Source organism: Pelodiscus sinensis, chromosome 5, assembly GCF_052426305.1.
Source record: "Pelodiscus sinensis isolate ZL-2025 chromosome 5, ASM5242630v1, whole genome shotgun sequence".
Taxonomy (NCBI): domain Eukaryota; kingdom Metazoa; phylum Chordata; order Testudines; family Trionychidae; genus Pelodiscus; species Pelodiscus sinensis.
In genome coordinates, this window is record NC_143056.1 from 77,320,828 (window position 1) to 77,339,240 (window position 18,413).

Genomic DNA, 18,413 nt, shown 5'->3' on the forward strand with positions numbered 1-18,413 from the left:
CCTGACAGCACTACAGATGTATGTTGATTTAAGTTATGTGGGCAAATAGCTGCTGCAGTTATTCCATTGCTTGTGTGTGTGCACGTACTTGGCTCTTTGTATCGGCAACATGCCTCCTCACCCAGAGCACGTGCACTAATGCAGAGGTCGGAGCACTGCAGTAGGTATTCCATTGTGCATTTTGCCACCACGTAGTCATGAGCCTTGCAAGCGTATGAAGCATGATCCTGCAATATTTGCAGAGCTGCAATATGATTCCCTGGTGGTTAGATTGCTGTCATAGACGGAAACAATTCAAGATCATTTTAATGTAGTGTGTGGTGCTTTAATGCGTTCCACCTGGCCTTGCTTTTTTGCAGCTTGGTATGAATCTTCTACAGCCAACTACATAAGTAGCTTCTTCAGATTCTCTAACAGACCCCAGAATCCTCTTGGAGTTTGGACCTGAGCAGTCCTGAACCAGGGAATTTACTGGGATGGGGGAAATTAACACAGCTGGGGGGCTCCGCTTCCCCCTCTGGCCACCAGAGGGTGGACTCAGCTTTTCCCTGATGGTTGGGGACTCTGCTTTCCCACTCAGGGCTCCACTCTCCCTCTGGGGCTCGAGTCTCCCCACAGCAGCTAGAGGTTCCACTTTTCCCCTGGTGTCTGTCACCCAGGGCTCCACTCTCCCTTCAGTGGCTGGGGTCTCCTCTTTCCCTGGTGACCCTATTCTCCCACAGGATCCTAGTCTAGCAATACTCCCAGTCCCAGCCCACTGCTTTGTCCCCAAGAGTTTGCCTATGGAGTTGCCAATGATGAACAAGAGGTGTTGCCAGACGGGAAGTCAAGATTATGGAGGTTCAACCTGTAGTGATGGCTGTGCATATAGGGAATATGTAACATTACTGATACTCCTATTTACAGTGTTTGGGGATGATGTGATGGAGTGTTTGACATGTTGCAGGAACAGAAAATTGGTCACCGTCAGACTTGCTCTGCACCAGTTGGCATATGCTGTGAACTAATGTAGATGTAGTGTTCCAAAAATGGATTTTTATTCTGTAACACAAACCAGACAATTAAAAAATAAAACTTAATAAATCAAGCAAATGGAACTTACAAAGGGTAAAGAACAGTCATTTCCATTTCAGGTATATGTACACCAACTGTGGCTTTGTCACAGGACAGTGTATGTGAAGCAATGATTGTCTTTAGTGTCTGCCCAGGTGAAGTGGTAACGGCTGACTGCTGATGCCCCATGGATTATTAAGGGGAGGAACAGCAAGGTCTGTATGTTGAGTTCTCTGTGGGCTACAGATAAAGGCAAGCATGGGATTATTGAACCTGTAGGTCCATCAGAATTCATAGCATTTGTTCACTGTCTGAGATGTGCAAACATCTTCTGGTGTGCATCCCTCTCCTTTTCCTGTGCCTTTCTCCTCCCCAGTCTATCCTTGTCCATGTTGTCTGCCAGGGTGATATTCCAAGCCTTGTTTTTATTCTCTGATGCAGCATGGACTTGCAGGATCTCCTGCAATGTGTCATCCTGAGTTTTCTTCTCTCTCCTCTTTAAATTCTCAGGGTGTGGCAGGGAAGGCCTTGAAGGCTTCAATGGCAGAAACTGCAGATACAACACAGAGAAATCAGTATCCGAGTATTCACAATGGAAACTGGAATTTAAGAAGCTGAAATCATGCTCCTTGTGCCCCAAAGTTGTAAGCACTGCATTCTTGTGACTTGATCAATCCCAGGCAGAAGCAACACCAGGCATAGTAAGTGTGGCCTCTAGGATCGAAGAAAAGAGGAGGGAATAGCTTGATTGCATGATTCTAGTTCTGTGGGGCAATGGAGCTGGATGCCAGAACTGTTTAATCAATTTCCATGTTTCTATAACTGGATTGGGATGTGCCTACACAGCTCTTGCTCACAGCTGCAGGAGTTCCACTGCCTCCTGTGCACTCCAGGCAGGAGCATGTCTGCAGCAAGTAGCCAGCATGGTCATCTGGGTGGTTACAGTCTAGGCTGCTTGGTGTGCTCACCAAGCTAGACAAACAGGAAAAGGAATTTCAAAGAATTGATGGGGGCTTAAAAGGGAGGGGCGGCTTCTCTTCTACCTGACCCCTGGGCAGCAGACTTCACAATGGTGGTCAGTGTGGTGCATTGTGGGATGGTTCTTGAAGAACAGTAACAGTCAATTTAAGGAATATAATATTCACTGTGTTGCACTAAATGAGCCATTGATCATGTCACGCTGCTCAGGGAGATTGTAAGTCAGTATAGCAGGGTACTTACTTTGGCAAATTTAGGTGAAGACAAATTCTACCATGTAATTTAGACCAAGTCTTACACACACTTTTAACTTCAGGCATGTGAGTAGTCCCATTTAATTCAAATGGGGATATTCACATGTTTCAAGTGAATGTGTAAGTCTTTGCATGTTCCTAGCCTACAAAAAAAGTATAAATATAACTGCTTAGTCAGACAGGCAGATAAAATTCGGAAGGGGAGGTTATGATGTACAGCAACAAGTTCAATTTAAATATTAACTTTCCTCTCCTCCTGATGCCCTATTTGCAATTTCACACAGCAGAAAGGAGACAGAAGCTACCTTTGGCCATAAGTAAAGTCACACATGGAACTGAGAGATGAGATTTTTCTCTCTGCAAAAACTGTCAAAACTGCAGCTTTCACTTTACTTGTGACGATCTTCAAATATTTGAAAAGCTTTGACCCTAATCAGCAGTTTGATATTTGTTTAGTAGAGCCTTATTCTATTTCAATGAATCACCTGGATAATTTTGTGTCAGAAAATACAAAGTTCTAATTTAAACTAGAAAATTAATTATAGTGTGTGGGGGGAGGGGCAGATTTGAGCACTCCTCTTTCTTACTACTTGTCTACTTTTTAGTCACAGGGGCAGTGACATCAAACTTGAACACCTTGGGCAAAGATGCAAAGCTGTGAAAGCAGCATCTGTTCTCTGGCAAAGCCTACAGGATATTGAGCTCAAGTCGCATCTATATCTATCACGTTGCTAAACTATTGACCCTTCCAGATACTCTTCTCTTACTTATCTGTGCTTCAAAGGAGTTTGTACTTCTTCAGCTTGGTGGAGATTAAGCTCCTGTGCAAAATCGTTAATGTAAATACTTTTTCATTTAAAAACAAAAGTCTTGTTCCCTAATAATCACATTCATTTTTGCATGAATAAATATTGCACATACTGAATTCTAAATTTACTTCTATATAATCTATATTTCTATAGTGACTCTCATCCAAAAATCTTAAATTTTTACAAAAACAACTGCAAAAACTTAGGGTATGTCTACGCTACAAAGTTAATTCGAACTAACAGACGTTAGTTCGAATTAACTTTAATAGGCGCTACACATACAAACTGCTAGTTCGAACTTAATTCGAACTAGCAGAGCGCTTAATTTGAACTAGGTAAACCTCATTCTACGAGGACTAATGCCTAGTTCGATTTAAGGGCTGTGTGGCCACTTAATTCGAACTAGTGGGAGACTAGCCCTCCCCAGCTTTCCCTGGTGGCCACTCTGGGCACCACCAGAGAAACTCTTCTGCCCCCCTCCTGGCCCGGGAGCCCTTAAAGGGGCTTGGTCTGGCTACGGTGCCCGTGCCAGGTGCAAGCCTGCCAGCACCCAACCAGCAGACCCTGCACCTGGCACAGCACGAGCCAGCCACCCACTGCCACCCAGCCCTCCGCCTCTTCCCGGGACCAGGCTGGCGGCTCCTAGGAGCCTGCCCGGGGCCACAAGAAGCAGGCGCCCGCCTGGTCTAGTGCGGAGATCGTGGACCTCATCCATGATGTCTGCACTAGGCACAGGAAAGTGGCCGTCTAGGGCAGGATAGCTGCCAGCCTGGCCACCCAGAAGCAGGTTTACATGAAAATCAGGGTGGTCCAGTGAGACCCCCAACCCTGAGCCCTGAGCTTAGAACATAAGAATAGCCGTACTGGGTCAGACCAAAGGTCCATCTAGCCTAGTAGCCTGTCTGGCGACAGCGGCCAACACTAGATACCCTGGAGGGGATGGACCGAAGACAATGACCAAGCCATTTGTCTCGTGCCATCCATCTCCAGCCATCCATCTCCAGCCTTCCACAAACAGAGGCCAGGGACCCCATTTCTACCCCCTGGCTAATACCACTCCATGGACTCAACCTCCATGAATTTATGTAACTTCTCTTTAAACTCTGTTATAGTTCTAGCCTTCACAGCCTCCTGCAGCAAGGAGTTCCACAGGTTGACTCTTTGCTTTGTGAAGAACTTTATTAGTTTGAAGCCTGCTAACCATTCATTTCATTTGGTGTCCTCTAGTCCTTTTATTATGAGAACTAATGAAGAACTTTTCTTTATGCACCCTCTTCACAGCACTCATGCTTTTATAGACATCTATCATATCCCCCCTCAGTCTGCTCTTTTCTAAGATGAAAAGTCCCAGTCTCTTTAGCCTCTCTACATATGGGATCTGTTCCAACCCCCTGATCATTTTAGTTGCCCTTTTCTGAACCTTTTCCAAGGCCAAAATATCTTTTCTGGGGTGAGGAGATCACATCTGTACACAGTACTGAAGATATGGCGTACCATACTTTGATATTTCTCCTTCTCCTTCTTCCCCCTTCCAGCTCCCTCCTCCCAGGTTTCCTCCTCCCTTCTCCCACGCTCTCTCTTCCCCTCTCCCACCTCCTTTTCCCAGTCTCCCCGAGTTTTGTTCAATAAAGAGAGTTTCTATTTTTGAACACGTGTCCTTTAGTTTGTACATCAGGAAGGAGGGCTAGGGAGGGGTAATTGGAAGGAGGTGAGGGAGGAATGGGGTACGAGCCCCTGATGGGGAGGACTGGGGTGGCTCTGTGGGCTCCTCGGGGTGGAAGCTCTCCTGCAGCCCCCCAATGGTCTCCCGGATGGCAGCCTGCGGTAAGTGCAGCCGGGCTAATGGCCGAGTGCTGTGATGTGCCGAGTGTGGGCATTCAGGGCACTCCAAGCCAGGACTGCTTTGCTGTCCCTCATCAAGTTAGACAAGTGAGCGGGGAACCCCAGAGAACTGTCTGTCCAGGGTGGGGGTCGGGTCACCTTAAAGCACAGCTCTCGGCTAGCCTGAGACAGCAGCTCCACGCTCTAATTCCTAATCTGATGCCCTGCCAGCACTGCTTCCGGCCATCCTTAACCTCGGTTCAGGGTCCACTCAATGTGGACATGCTAGTTAGAATTAGCAAAATGCTAATTCAAACTAGTTTTTAGGTCTAGATGCACTATCTTGAATTAGCTTAGTTCGAATTAACTAATTCGAATTAAGTTAGTTCGAATTAGTGCTGTAGTGTAGACATACCCTTAGATAGGTAATTTATCATACACAATATATAGGGGAGTGATACATGCCGCCAAATCTAATCTTTCCCCCTTGCTCAAGGGCATTCAGTTCTTGGTTTACAGTTAGATCTAGGTTTTCCAGTTAGTGGCAATCTCTAATTATAGATGGGTAAACTAAGGCACAGAAAATTTGGTCTTGAGCATTGTTTCAGCAACAAAAGCAATAAATAACTGGATTTTATCCCAGTTATTACTAATATATTCACCTCACTAGAACATAATGCTGCAACGTTCCTAATTCAGGTTGTTCCACAGATGGTGAGGGAATCTTTCCTTGTGAATTGGATTATTATAACTTGAGCAAGAGACCAATCTGGCCCTATGAAGAATAGGGAAAGCAAAAGTGGTATTAAACTACTTTGTCCCTTGCCATCATCTCTTGGATCCTGTGTCAAGCACAGCTCAATTGAAACAACGGAGTAGGAATTTATCTTTTAAAAGCCTCACTTTTATCCTTAACGACTACCTAGAACATTTTTCTTACTGACCCGAATTTTTCCCTCCAATGTATGTACCTGGCTCCCATTGATTCCAGTGGGTACCCCATGGTCACCCCAGTGGCAACACTTAGTTTATGGTATATTAAGGATGTTATCCTGCATTGTTTAGCATCATATTTGAGAGAGAGAGAGAGACTGGTGAAGTTAAGTGACCTGAGCACAGGATTCAGAGATTCAGTTCTAATCTAGATCTAGATGATGCTTGGTCCTGCCGTGAGGGCAGGGGAGTGAACTTGATGACTTCTCAAAGTCCCTTCCAGTTCTAGTGTTCTATGATTCTAATCTCAGCTGCTCCTTCCTTTGAATTCTACTGCTTACAAACTCCAGGAGACTAATAGGGTACAGTTAGACTACACGTTTTTGTAGAAAAAAAGGTACTCAAATTGCGCTCCGCATTTTAAGTATCTTTTTCTGATTCTTTTGTCAGAAGAGGCTTTTCTGACATTTGGCCCGTCTAGACTGGGCCAAATGATGGGGGGGGGAAATCCTCTTTCAGAAGCCCCCTTCTTCCTCGTAGAATGAACAATACAGAGGCTTCCGAAAGAGCATGTTTGCTCGGCCACAAAAAAAGCGGAAGAGCAAACATATCCTGACTCTGCCCTCACTTCCCACAGTCTAATCATACCCATAGTGACCATAAGAAGTCAGTACCCTGACTTTACAACTCTTCTGCGGGATACATCCAGCAATGCAGTATCCCCTACCGTAGTGCATTGGACTCAAATACTGCCATCTTCTGAAGAGTGCCACCTACTAAGTCACCTCTACTGTCTCCTGCAGCACCTATATAGTTCATAACCTGAACAAACTGATTTCCCTGGGCTTCAAAGCCTTACTCTGGAGCATTATTGGTCTAGGGAATTAAGTAATGTTAGACATGTACTTTATATATTTTTTCTGTCTCTTGTCTACATTTGATGCCTCCAGCTACACCTTCATTCTATACTTAGTATTGTTTTCAAATAATGCTAATGAATAATATAAAATATATATTTTACAGTATCAGCAAGACTGTTCAAATAAGAATGCCACACCCATTAAAGGGTGCACAAAAAAAACCCCTTAAACTTCTGAGGTACATCATATCTGCTGCATTGCTGACTTTATAAGGTGCAATCTAACATTTTTCAAATCTTATTTAATTTGATATTAAATACTGACATCTTGTATTTATATTTAGACCAGAGAGAACACAAGTCACAGGCAACGTTCCCCACCAAAGTGCCTTTCGCTTGAACTTGAAGGGAGCATCATTAAAGCAGCAATGGTCATTTAACCTTAATAGTTCACTTAGTTCTTTTGGCCTTTGCATCTTCTCCTCTACAACTATCTATGAAGAGATAAATTAGTGACATGTTAGTAGTAGCGGTTTATGGTACAAACTTCTATCCAAACTGAGATCATCCATTTGTTTCACCTAGACATTGAGTATGTATCAGACGGTAACAATAGCCAACCTATAGTAAACTGGCCCTGTATTGCAGTCAGGAAAACACCATTGTGGATTACAAGGATCGGAAATAGTCCTGAAGCCACAGTGAGGGGATTATCCCTAGCAGAATAAGAAGTTGGGGAGGCTATACACTGCTCCCCCTCAGCAGTCTTTCCCGGGTGTTTAGAACTATACCGATATTACTTGGAAACAAAAGTATGGAAGGCTCCATATGAATTGCCTGAGCAATACATTTTCCTGTCCCTTAATTTCAACAGAATATTAATAGTTGAGGGTAGCCTAATAGGAACAGTGGAATGATGCCAGCAGATCCAATGGGGTTAATACAGAATTGCCTAATAAATGGGTAGCTACAAAGTTAATGGTGAATCTGTTTCATACTCTATTTTACTGAAAGAAGAATCCAGAAAAACCTCCACAAATAGTCATTCTTACTCAAGTCCCACATCTATTTTTACATGTATTTTGAGCATTCCATGACAGCTAAGAAGTGCTAGTTACTATGCATGATGGCTGCAGCCCCCTGGCAAGAGATGAAGGTGTTGACAAACTCCTCCTCTAAAATAGAGGAGATTAACAGCAAATACTTCATACACTCCTCCTTCTCACCAAGAAATGAGGGGCGAAGTGCTGGGGGAGGGGGAAGGGGTTGTGACTTATGTCATATTTAGAACAGCGGGATTTCATTTTCAGTTAAATGTCAATTCAGTTACTGTGCAGGCAACTGTTAGCTCTTCTCTACTCAAAAATAGCCCATGTCTCTTCCACTAGGCTATGTGTCAGAACCACAAAAATGTGGAAAGACCCACTGCAGCAGAATCACACCAATGCCTCTAGCCCATTCTGGGACCAAAAACAAGTGGCAGAGAAACTTTTCAAAGGGAGAATGATGATGGTGACTTTTGCACCATTGTATAATCAAATGGTACATATGGCCTGAGTGGTGGTTTTCTGAGTTACCAGTTCAGTCAAACCACAGGGAGCTGCAATTGTTGACAGTGGATGAGAGTCTCTTTTCGCGTACAACAGCTTGAAGCTAGTGTCACTCCATTGGCTTTAGTAAGCATGCCAGAAGCAGGCCCCATGTGAGTCTATTTAGTTCAGAGCAATATGAAAATTCTACTGGTTTACATGTGAGTGGAGTACGTGTAATTAGACTTATCCAAAAGGTCAGTGGTAGTTTATGAGAATCGTAAAGACAACACACTGCGTGCTGGGAAACCTCATGCTGAAACTTTCTATGCTGTGGTTACATTAACAAGACTCCACTGTTTCTCTTCCCCTTCCCCACCTCTCCTTGTTATATTTCTCTATTTAACTATAATTTTTATTATGATTAATAAAGTCTGTTATCTAAACAACTGTGCCTTGCACCTGTGACTAGTGCCTTGTACATTGTGTGTTCCTGGAGTACATATAATAAACACTTATTATTTCATACTGTTCATATTATTTCATTTAAAGAAGCTTTGGACATAAGGTCTATATCCCCAAAAACATATAGTTTAAAACTGACATGACTCAGCTTATGTGTGCAGAACTCAAATGTTAATTCGTGCCCCCCCCACACACACACTGTGACTTGCCGTGAGCAGAGGGCTGCTCCAGCCCTACTGGGCCCTAGACCAGGATGCAGCTGTCCTTGACTGGGATCCCACTTAGTTGGTTAACCAATTAAACATTAGGTTAACCGAACATCCAGTTAAATGATTAAACAGGATTTTACATTCCTAGTTGAAGTAATGATGATGGTATGTGCATAAAATATTGGTAAATATTGCTGACTGAGTCCAGAATATTCAGTAGCTTATATGTTATCTCTCTTAGTTTTCTCCCATTCAAAAATGAAGTAATCTTTGCTGCCTACTCATTTATCCCATTTGCCTAGTTTGTGGAAGAACTACAGGTAAGAAAAACCATTTGACTGAGCTGATATACCGAGAACCAAAAGAAAACTGAACCTTATGAGTAAGATGGTGATGGATGGGTTGGCAGCAGCAGACTTCTTGGCGGTGGGATGATGCAGAGACATATGTTGCAAAAGGAAGAGAGATTTCTGCCATCTTTGCTGTCCTCAAAATCATGCCAAATAGATTTCCTGGCAAGACTAACGTAAAAGGAAACATATCTGTTATACTAGGAGCCTCCTTACGTGTGGGGGATGGGAAGACAGGGGTGGGGGGCAAATAGAGTAAATATTAAAGACTCTTTAATCTTAATAAAGGTAGAAGACTTTCTAAAATGAAGGAATGAAATTACAGCTCTTGGAAAATCTTTTGGCTGCTAATTCCATCTGAGACCAGAGTGCGCGCCAAATTCTGGATGATTGTGAAGCTTTTCTAAAGCCTGAGATTTCATTAAATTCTGGCAAAGTTAATAATCATTAGCATGTTCATTAATTTGGTGCAATAGATGGTTCAAGGAACTAATTAGGAGAAAACAGTAACACAGTGCACTGTTTTTATCCAATGATCTCAAAGAACTTTACAAACTTGGAGTAACTGAGCATTATAATAATTTTAGGAGACTGGGAAGCATTATTACAGCTGTGGAAAATGTGGGTTTCCCAAAATCTCAAACCAAATGTACCCAAAATCTCAAACTTAATGGAAAAAACCTTTCCTATTCAATCTAGTTTCTGGTCAATACAATGCAGACCCACCATTTTCAGTGACAATCCATACATCATACTACTAGATCAAGTCCCCTCTAGTTACAAACCTCATGTCCACTTTGGTTTCATTTTGGACTTGGCAACATAACCACAAATCAGGTTGGTTGTGCATAGTTTGAAATTTGTTTTTTGCAGTCCTATCACAAATCATTACAAATAAGTAAATGGAAACCTATCAAAATCACATCAGTTGCCAAGACCAGAGTGAGTGATAGAACTGAGGGTGGGGCAGTCTTGTGCTCAAACTAGTAGTTTTCTTTTCCAACTTTACAAGTCTGTCTTCTAGGCCATTTACTGAAATTCCTCCCAAAGCAGAAGTTACTCTAAGTTCTATTTATCTATCTAAATCCCTACTAGATGTGGTGGCCCTCAATACTATTATCATCTGACAGTTGTTTAATGAATAACTTTTCCTGATGAACAGTGGCAATAGGGAGTATCAGTACCAGCAAGGGAGAGGAGGCCTGAGCCAGGAAATGACTCACCCATTCCTTGAGATAACTCAGACACACACAGGTGTGTGGATTAATTTGCTTCTGAGACTGTCACATACTAATTTAAAAAAAAGACACATACTTTAAACAGAGAAGTATGATAAAGTAAAGCAATGTCTTTCAAAGAGTCAAGAGGATTCAAACAGTTGTGTTAAGTATGGTGCCATCTTTAAGATGTATCCTTCTGCTCTCTCTCGCTCTCTCTTAGCACATTTCCCTCCTAGACCCGTTTTGATATACTGTATTATTAATATTAGTGTAGGTACAAGACAGCCTGATGAGGCTTTCAGAGAAGTCTTGGGAGAAGGGAGCACTTAAGAGTTTTCACAGTGACAGAATACCCTAGGGCCTGTATATTTATGCCAGGAAAATAAAGGCCTGCTATTGAAATCGGTATGGTTGAACCACATTTATCTGTTCATTAAAAGGGAAAAAAAGATTCCACCTCTCTCACACATACACTCCCCTCCCATGCCTGAGTGTAAGAAAATATCAAAATCTGTGAGAAATTTAGCCATCTGGGAATCTGAATGACATAAACAGAGGTGTTTTTTCTTTTCTCTTCTGCAAAGTGGTTTTATAAATAAGTATTTTTGGAAAGGGGGAAAAACATTTTCAGTGTCCCTCTGTGGACATGCTCTGTGACTTGTTTGCTAGTCAATGTGCAGTGTTTGTTGCAGAATACTTCACATGATGTTAAGGTTCAGATATAGTGACTATGTGAAGGGGGAAAAGAGAGAAGTAAGCTTTTAGAACTTTTGAATCAATGAAAAGCACACTCTGGGCCCTTGAAGAGAAAGAAATCCAGATCAGCAATGTTAGAAGCAATGAGGATCTTAAAACCTGGAGCAATGCCAAAGCCAGCTGTGGTGAGGAGGAAGGAGTTGAGCAAGTTTATGTGCCTAGCATCAGCTGTATGACTTGGTGTTGTTGCCCTAGGGACGTGGACAAGCAATTTAGAATAAAGGTGGCCAATGATGTGGATATAAAAACAGGGAGAAGGAGTCCCTACGCAGAAGACAGATCTGACCTGAGAGCCGTATCTAATCACCGGTGGATCACTAGCCACAAATCAGGCATACACAATTTTAGGGCCAAACCATGTATTGAGTAGAATAGTGGAACAGATATACAGTTAACAGCAAGTTTCAACAAACCAACCCTCCCTAACCCGAAGAAAGGAGATAGAACAGTTCCCTAGATACATAAGGTATATACAAAGCCTCAGACGATTGATGCCTGCGACCTTCAACCCTCGGGCTATTTGTAAGCCTCTGGGGAGGACAAGCAGGGAGATCCCATGGTAGTGAGTCCTCTGTGAAGAGACGACCCCGATATGGATCCTTGATCTGGAAAGGAATCCCCTCTGGACACAGTCTGATCCGTCCTTCGACAACACCGTCTGATCCAGTAGGCGGGTAATCCAATGAAGATGATAGGAAAAGAGAGTCCCGGTTCCAGTAACCAATGCAAACAGGAAAATCTTGTGAATATTTACCACACAAGGGTAGCACAGTTCAAAAGTCCAGGCCTCTGATTACATAGATGGTATCCAAGCTTCAGGCAAACAATACAGAGGAGCAACAAATGAGTAGATCCAAGGCTGGGCAATATCCAAGGACCCAAGCCCTTGATAGCTCAGGGCTTTTATTGGCCCAGAGGCAGGAAAAGTATGCTAATGAACCTAGGTGTTGAGTGCAGCTTCCTAGGGGCTGTGGGCAGCGGTTTTGGTGCTGAGTGCACCTCTTTTGGTGCTGAGTGCACCAGATATTAACGGGTGCACAGCCTGTTTGAGAGGGATGCACAAGGTAGTACCGTGTGCAAATTAACAGTTTGAGCGGGAAAACCTCCATCATGTAGAGAAAAAGGAACTGTCTCTTTCAAAATGGAACCCACTGAACCAAACTATAATATAGCCCCCTTTTCTAGGGTAACAGTGTAAAATAAGCTGGAAAAATGCAAAAAGGAGGGACCTGTGCTGGAGGAGACAGAGACAAGCAGGGAAATATAAATTAAGAACTACTCAGCAGGAGTATAGCCTATGCATCAAAAGAGATTACTGTATATCACATACAAAATGGGCTAGATTATCAGATGGTGTAAATCAGCAAAGCTGCAAGTTCTGCTTGAAGCCAAAGGAAACTGACAATTTACACCAGCTGAGAATCAGCTAAATATAGACACACAGATGAACACACAAGAGAGAGACTTGAAGATTTCAGTCTCATGGCTTTCTCTAATTATTCTGATATTTCAAAACCTGAATTACACAGAAACCCTTCTACCACACTTTTCTAAATACTGTAACACAACAGCAAAGTTGCTTCCAAATTTAAAAGTGACAAGTTGTGTTTAAAACTTCATCCTACGTATCACAGGACCCCTCATTCTAGCCAAAAAGAGAAACTTCCTGAGAAGCTTAAAAAAAGGTTTTGTTTGTTTTGTTGGTTTTTTGGTTTTGGGGGATTTTATTTTTAGTTCAGAGTCATAGAAATGGATGATGAAGGGATCTGGAGGAACCATCTAGTGCATACCCAAGTATGCCCACGCCATCCTTTGATGCATATTTTGTCTAGAACATAACATAAGAACATAACGGCCGTACTGGGTCAGATCAAAGGTCCTTCTACCCCAGTACCCTGTCTGCCGACAGTGGCTAGCACCAGGTGCCCCAGAGAGGGTGGACCGAAGACAATGATCAAGTGATTTGTCTCCTGCCATCCCTCTCCAGCCTCTGACAAACAGAGGCCAAGGACACCATTTTATCCCCTGGCTAATAGCCTTTTATTGACCTAACCTCCTTGAAATTATCTAGCTTCTCTTTAAACTCTATTATAGTCCTAGCCTTCACAGCCTCCTCTGGCAAGGAGTTCCACAGGTCTAACCTGTTGACTAGTCTTCAATTTGTGAAGTTCTGTAATGCCCAGATTCTTTCCAGCAGTACTGCTGTCTAGCAAGTTACTTTCCATTTTGTAGTTGTGCATTTGATTTTTCCTTCCCAAGTATAGTACTTTGTATTTATTTTTGTGGATGTCAGACCAATTCTCTAATTTAAGATCAATTCTAGTCCTTTCCTCTCGGGTTCTTGCCACCTCTCCCAGATTGATGTAATTTGTAAGTATTCTCCATTACATTATCCAAGTCAAAAAGGGAACTGATGGATTCAGAGCAGACCCTACTAGATACACCCTTCCCCCTCAGTACAACAGTGAACCATTGAGAATTAGTCTTTGAGTATATGCTGTCAAGCAGTTTTGTACCACCTTACAGTTATTTCATCTAGACCACATTTTCCTAGTTTGCTTATGAGAATGTCATGTTTGACAGTCAAAATCCTTACTTCAATAAAGAGATGCCATGGCTACCACTTCCTGCTATCTTGCTAGTAATCCCATAAGGGAAGAAAACTAGGTTGGTTTGTCATGATTTGTTCTTGAGTAATCCATCTTGACTATTGTTTATAGCTCTGTTATCCTCTAGGTACTTAGAAATGGGTCAGCATCTTCCAGATGAGTTTAAGCCCATTGGAAAGTCAAAAGAATAGTTTCATTTTAGTGGAGGAAAACATGCAAATCTGTTAAATGAATGCTTACATTTATTCTTCTGTTGACTATCTTCCTATATATTCATTCCTCAGAGACATACTTTATCTGCTCTCACAGGTTGCCTGTCTGACTTTACGTCATTTTAGCTCTATAGTGTCAAGCACGGTCATTTCAGAGGACCGTATTAGAACACATTTCTTTCCCTTACTCTCTTAAAGCTGGCCAAAGATTTTTTTTGAAGTTCACAAATTAAATAATATTTTCCTTTGAAACTTCAAGATTCCATTTGGTAAAAGTCATTAATTTCATTTCATCATACTATTGTTCCATTAGCAATCTATTTGGAACATTTGAATATATGAGGTTTTTAATGATTTTTGTAGGAATTTTTGTAGATTTTTCCAAGGGTGGGATTTGAAAAAATATGTTTTTAAACTTTTTAAACCATAGGTGTAAATTACAATCTAGATGAGAGTTGATTGTGTTCATATGTTCCTGAATTCTATCAAAGCCTTGGAAAGAGAGAGCCCATAGCAAGGCTTAGAATACATCTGCCGTACAAGATAGAAAGTTGTATTGACTGACTCCACAATATGGTTACTCCTGTGATATTGATGAACCCCCAAAATGCCTTTGGGCTCATGAACATCATTCTTAACTCTGGTATGGGAAGGTTGTATGTCTACAAATGGAACATGCAGAGTGTAAAAGCTTATACTGCTATGCTAGTCTTTAAAGGGAATCTTATTCTTCCTTTCTGGTCAAGGAAAACAAAGAACAGAGCAGGTTGAGTAGTGCAAGATGGAGATCTTCTAGAGTTAAGTGGCTGGTGGATTCAAGCAAGTTCATGTCTGTACTGTAACTTGCAAAATATTCTCTGGCCCAGATATGGATATGGATTCAATATCCACCTCTACTACTGGTTTAGTGAGTCATTTTCCCAACCCAGTGCCTCAGTTTAACTATCTGTAAAATAGAATAATTATGTCAGCTTCATTTGTAAAGTGTTTTCAGATCTCTGGATGAAATCTGCTATATAAGAGCACAGCATTTTTTATTAAACTGTGTGTTAATATCATGTTATGTGTTTGGCTCATGAGCATGAGTGTCATTATCAGAACAGAATGACCTCAAATGAATTGTATGTTCTATAATTAGATTTCACCAATTAAGTAAAAGTATGAAGTTCTAAAGTATCACGTCAGCCTTAGCATGGAGTCACAGATAGTCCATTTAAATACTCAGTCTATTTTGTCACTCAGGAAAGTTTGTTTTCGTGATAGATTAAAAATTACAATAATATTCAGAAAAAAAACCAAATGGTCTGGTAGCACTTTATAGACTAATAAAACTCTATGGCTACGTCTACACTGGCACCTTTTTCCGGAAATGCTTAAAACGGAACAGTTTTTCTGTTATAAGTATTTCCGGAAAAGTGCGTCTACATTGACAGGATGATTTTCCGGAAAAGCATTTTCGCGATCGGGGCTTTTTTGCGGAAAAGACTACTGTGCTGTCTACACTGGCCCTTTTCCGGAACAGTTTTTCCGGAAAAGTACTTTTGCCTGAATGGGAGCAGCATAGTTTTTCCAGAAAAACAATGATGATTTTACATTAGATCATCATTGCTTTTCCGGAAAAGCAAGCGGCCAGTGTAGACAGCTCGCAGCTTATTCCGGAAAAGCGGCTGCTTTTCCAGAATAAGTGGCCCAGTGTAGACACAGCCTATATGTTTTGTTAGTCTATGAAGTGCTACCAGACCATTTGTTGTTTTTTTTCTGTACAGACTAACTCAGCTACCCCCTGAAGCAAATAATATTCAGGTTACTCCAGTCTCAGGAACAGTCACTTACTCTAGGTCAATTGTACCCTAGATCTCTCAAATGATGCTTGCAGACAATCTTGTAAAAAATCTATAGTCAATTTTTAACTAAGATAGGAAACGTGTTATTTACAAGGTTAAGTAGGTAACACACAAAAATGAGTTAGTCTTAGATTCTGAAAGATGATAGAAACTTTTTATAATAAGAAATTTCTGTCCTTTATGGCAAATTCAGAAAAAAACAGCTAGGGAGCTCATGCTTATGCTTAGTGATTCTTGACCCTTTAGCAGCCAAGGAGCAAAAAGAACCAATTTCTCAGGTATTTTTATCTCCTTGTATCCAGAGCCCAAGGATAGGATTAGATCAAGCACAGTTCTCCTCTTCCTGGAAAGATTGAGGAGTGCAATTAACAAAGTCTTTGTTCTTTTGATATCTCACAATGTCTCATTTGGTTTCAAAGGCCTTCTCCTTGAGCAGGACCTAACATTTTATGTAGAAAGCCAGCATTTGCATTAGAGAATGTTTCTTTCCTTTTTGAGTTACACAGTTACAGAGGTTGACAATGCAAATCATTGCTATTGCCTTATAATCTGGCAGCCAAACTTGTTGGCCTGCCAAGCCACATATGACATCTTCAGAAGTTGGAGAGATGAGGCTCACCTGCTGGAGCCTGAGGCTGTGATCCCACAGGAGACATCTGATGGGGCTTGGCACTTTGGCCCCACACTTGCTGAAGCCCTGAACCCTGTCAGGTGTGCCCTACCGGGGAGAACCATGAGATGAGAACCCACCCCCTCTCTGGGCAGTAACACCTACCACACTATCCTGCTGCAAGACAGAGATCCTGAACCCTCCACCCTATCTGGTTGGTAGGTAATGGAGGAGGCTGGGTGGAGTGGGCGGGTTGAGCTGCACTTTAAAGGTAAATGAGCCACATGTGGCTCATGAACCACAGTTTGGCCACCCCTCCTTTATAACATGGGGTAAACATAAGTAAGACTACAGGCAGTCCCCGAGTTACGCGGATCCGACTTATGTCGGATCCGCAGTTACGAACGGGGCTTTTCTCGCCCCGGAGGACAGGACCGACGGGACGCCCAGATGCGCCGCGGTCCGCCGCCCCCGTCCTCCGGGGCGAAAAAAGATGCTCCCTGTCTCCCTGGTCTGCAGAGAGACAGGGAGCAAAGCCTTGGAGCACGCCCGCAGCGGGACAGCCTGGGTGAGCTTGAGCTGTCCCCCTGCGGGCGTGCTCGGGGGCTTTGCTCCCCATCTCCTGACCAGCAGACCAGGGAGACGGGGAGAAAAGCCTTGGAGCACGCCCACAGCAGGACAGCCCAAGCGCGCCTGGGCTGTCCTGCTGCGGCGTGCTCCAAGGCTTTGCTCCCCATCTCCCTGCAGACCAGGTGTGCCCTACCAGGTGTGCCCTGTGGGCGTGCTCCAAGGCTTTAAGACTTTTCTGGCTAAAACAAGAATAAACTTTCACTCCCACCTCTTTTTTTTTCTAATATCAAAGAACCATAAAGGGAAAATAAATTGATTTTCAATTCAGAAGAAATATTCATAATCCAACCTGCTCTAGTTGTGAAGTTTCCTGAAATTTCTTTCCCCAACATTTCTCAGAATTTTTTCTGATACCACCTTGGCTACGTCTACACTGGCCCCTTTTCCGGAAGGGGCATGTTAATTTCACCTATCGTAGTAGGGAAATCCGCGGGGGGATTTAAATATCCCCCGCGGCATTTAAATAAAAATGTCCGCCGCTTTTTTCCGGCTTTTAAAAAAGCCGGAAAAGAGCGTCTACACTGGCCCCTACTTTGAAGTAGGAATAAGAGCCTCCGGAAAAGGGCGCTTTTTCCGGAGGATCGGGGCCAGTGTAGACGCTCTTTTCCGGCTTTTTTAAAAGCCGGAAAAAAGCGGCGGACATTTTTATTTAAATGCCGCGGGGGATATTTAAATCCCCCGCGGATTTCCCTACTACGATAGGTGAAATTAACATGCCCCTTCCGGAAAAGGGGCCAGTGTAGACGAGCCCCTTGTGTGTTGCTTCCCAAAATAATTATTCTTGCATCTAGTATTAACAATCTGACAGAATGTACTCATTTTGATGGTGTGTAGGTAGCCAAAATTATTATTCATCTTACATGGAAACTCCAACTAAGCTCAGGAACCCTCTGTATTAGGCACAGAGTGAGAGATGGCCCTTGCCCAAAGAGTTTACTGTCTAAATAAATAAGGGTGCGAGGATATATAAATAGTAATAACCACTTTTCTGTGTATTACTGTAGTATCCAGGGGCCCCAGATGGATGATTTGCCCATGGTCATGTAGCAGGATAGTGGCAGATCCAGGAATAAACCTCATCGCTCCTGATCCTCAATCCAATGCCTTACACACGGGCTAATGCTTCTCCTCTAAATAATCACACTACTGCAAGATTGTCATCAGAAGTTCTTGCTTCATAAGTACCTTAATATCCCAGACTTTGTTGGCAGAACTTGTATTGAAATATTTAATATTTCTGTTTGAAGTTCAAAATAAGTTATATTTCCCATT

The 18,413-nt window shown here is 42.5% G+C and overlaps 1 long non-coding RNA gene across 2 annotated transcripts; it reads right to left on the minus strand.

Moving 5' to 3' along the window:
* Positions 1–1,020: 1,020 nt before the first annotated feature.
* LOC142828991 (uncharacterized) lies at positions 1,021–12,165 on the minus strand. Of its 2 annotated transcripts, XR_012903202.2 has the most exons (5): positions 11,711–12,162; positions 10,484–10,550; positions 9,286–9,431; positions 7,089–7,201; positions 1,021–1,603 (listed from the first exon to the last, which is right to left on the minus strand). It is a non-coding gene; the product is annotated as an uncharacterized LOC142828991 (long non-coding RNA). The 2 variants fall into 2 exon arrangements; XR_016349679.1 differs by having other exon boundaries at positions 10,484–12,165.
* Between the last annotated feature and the right edge of the window lie 6,248 nt (positions 12,166–18,413).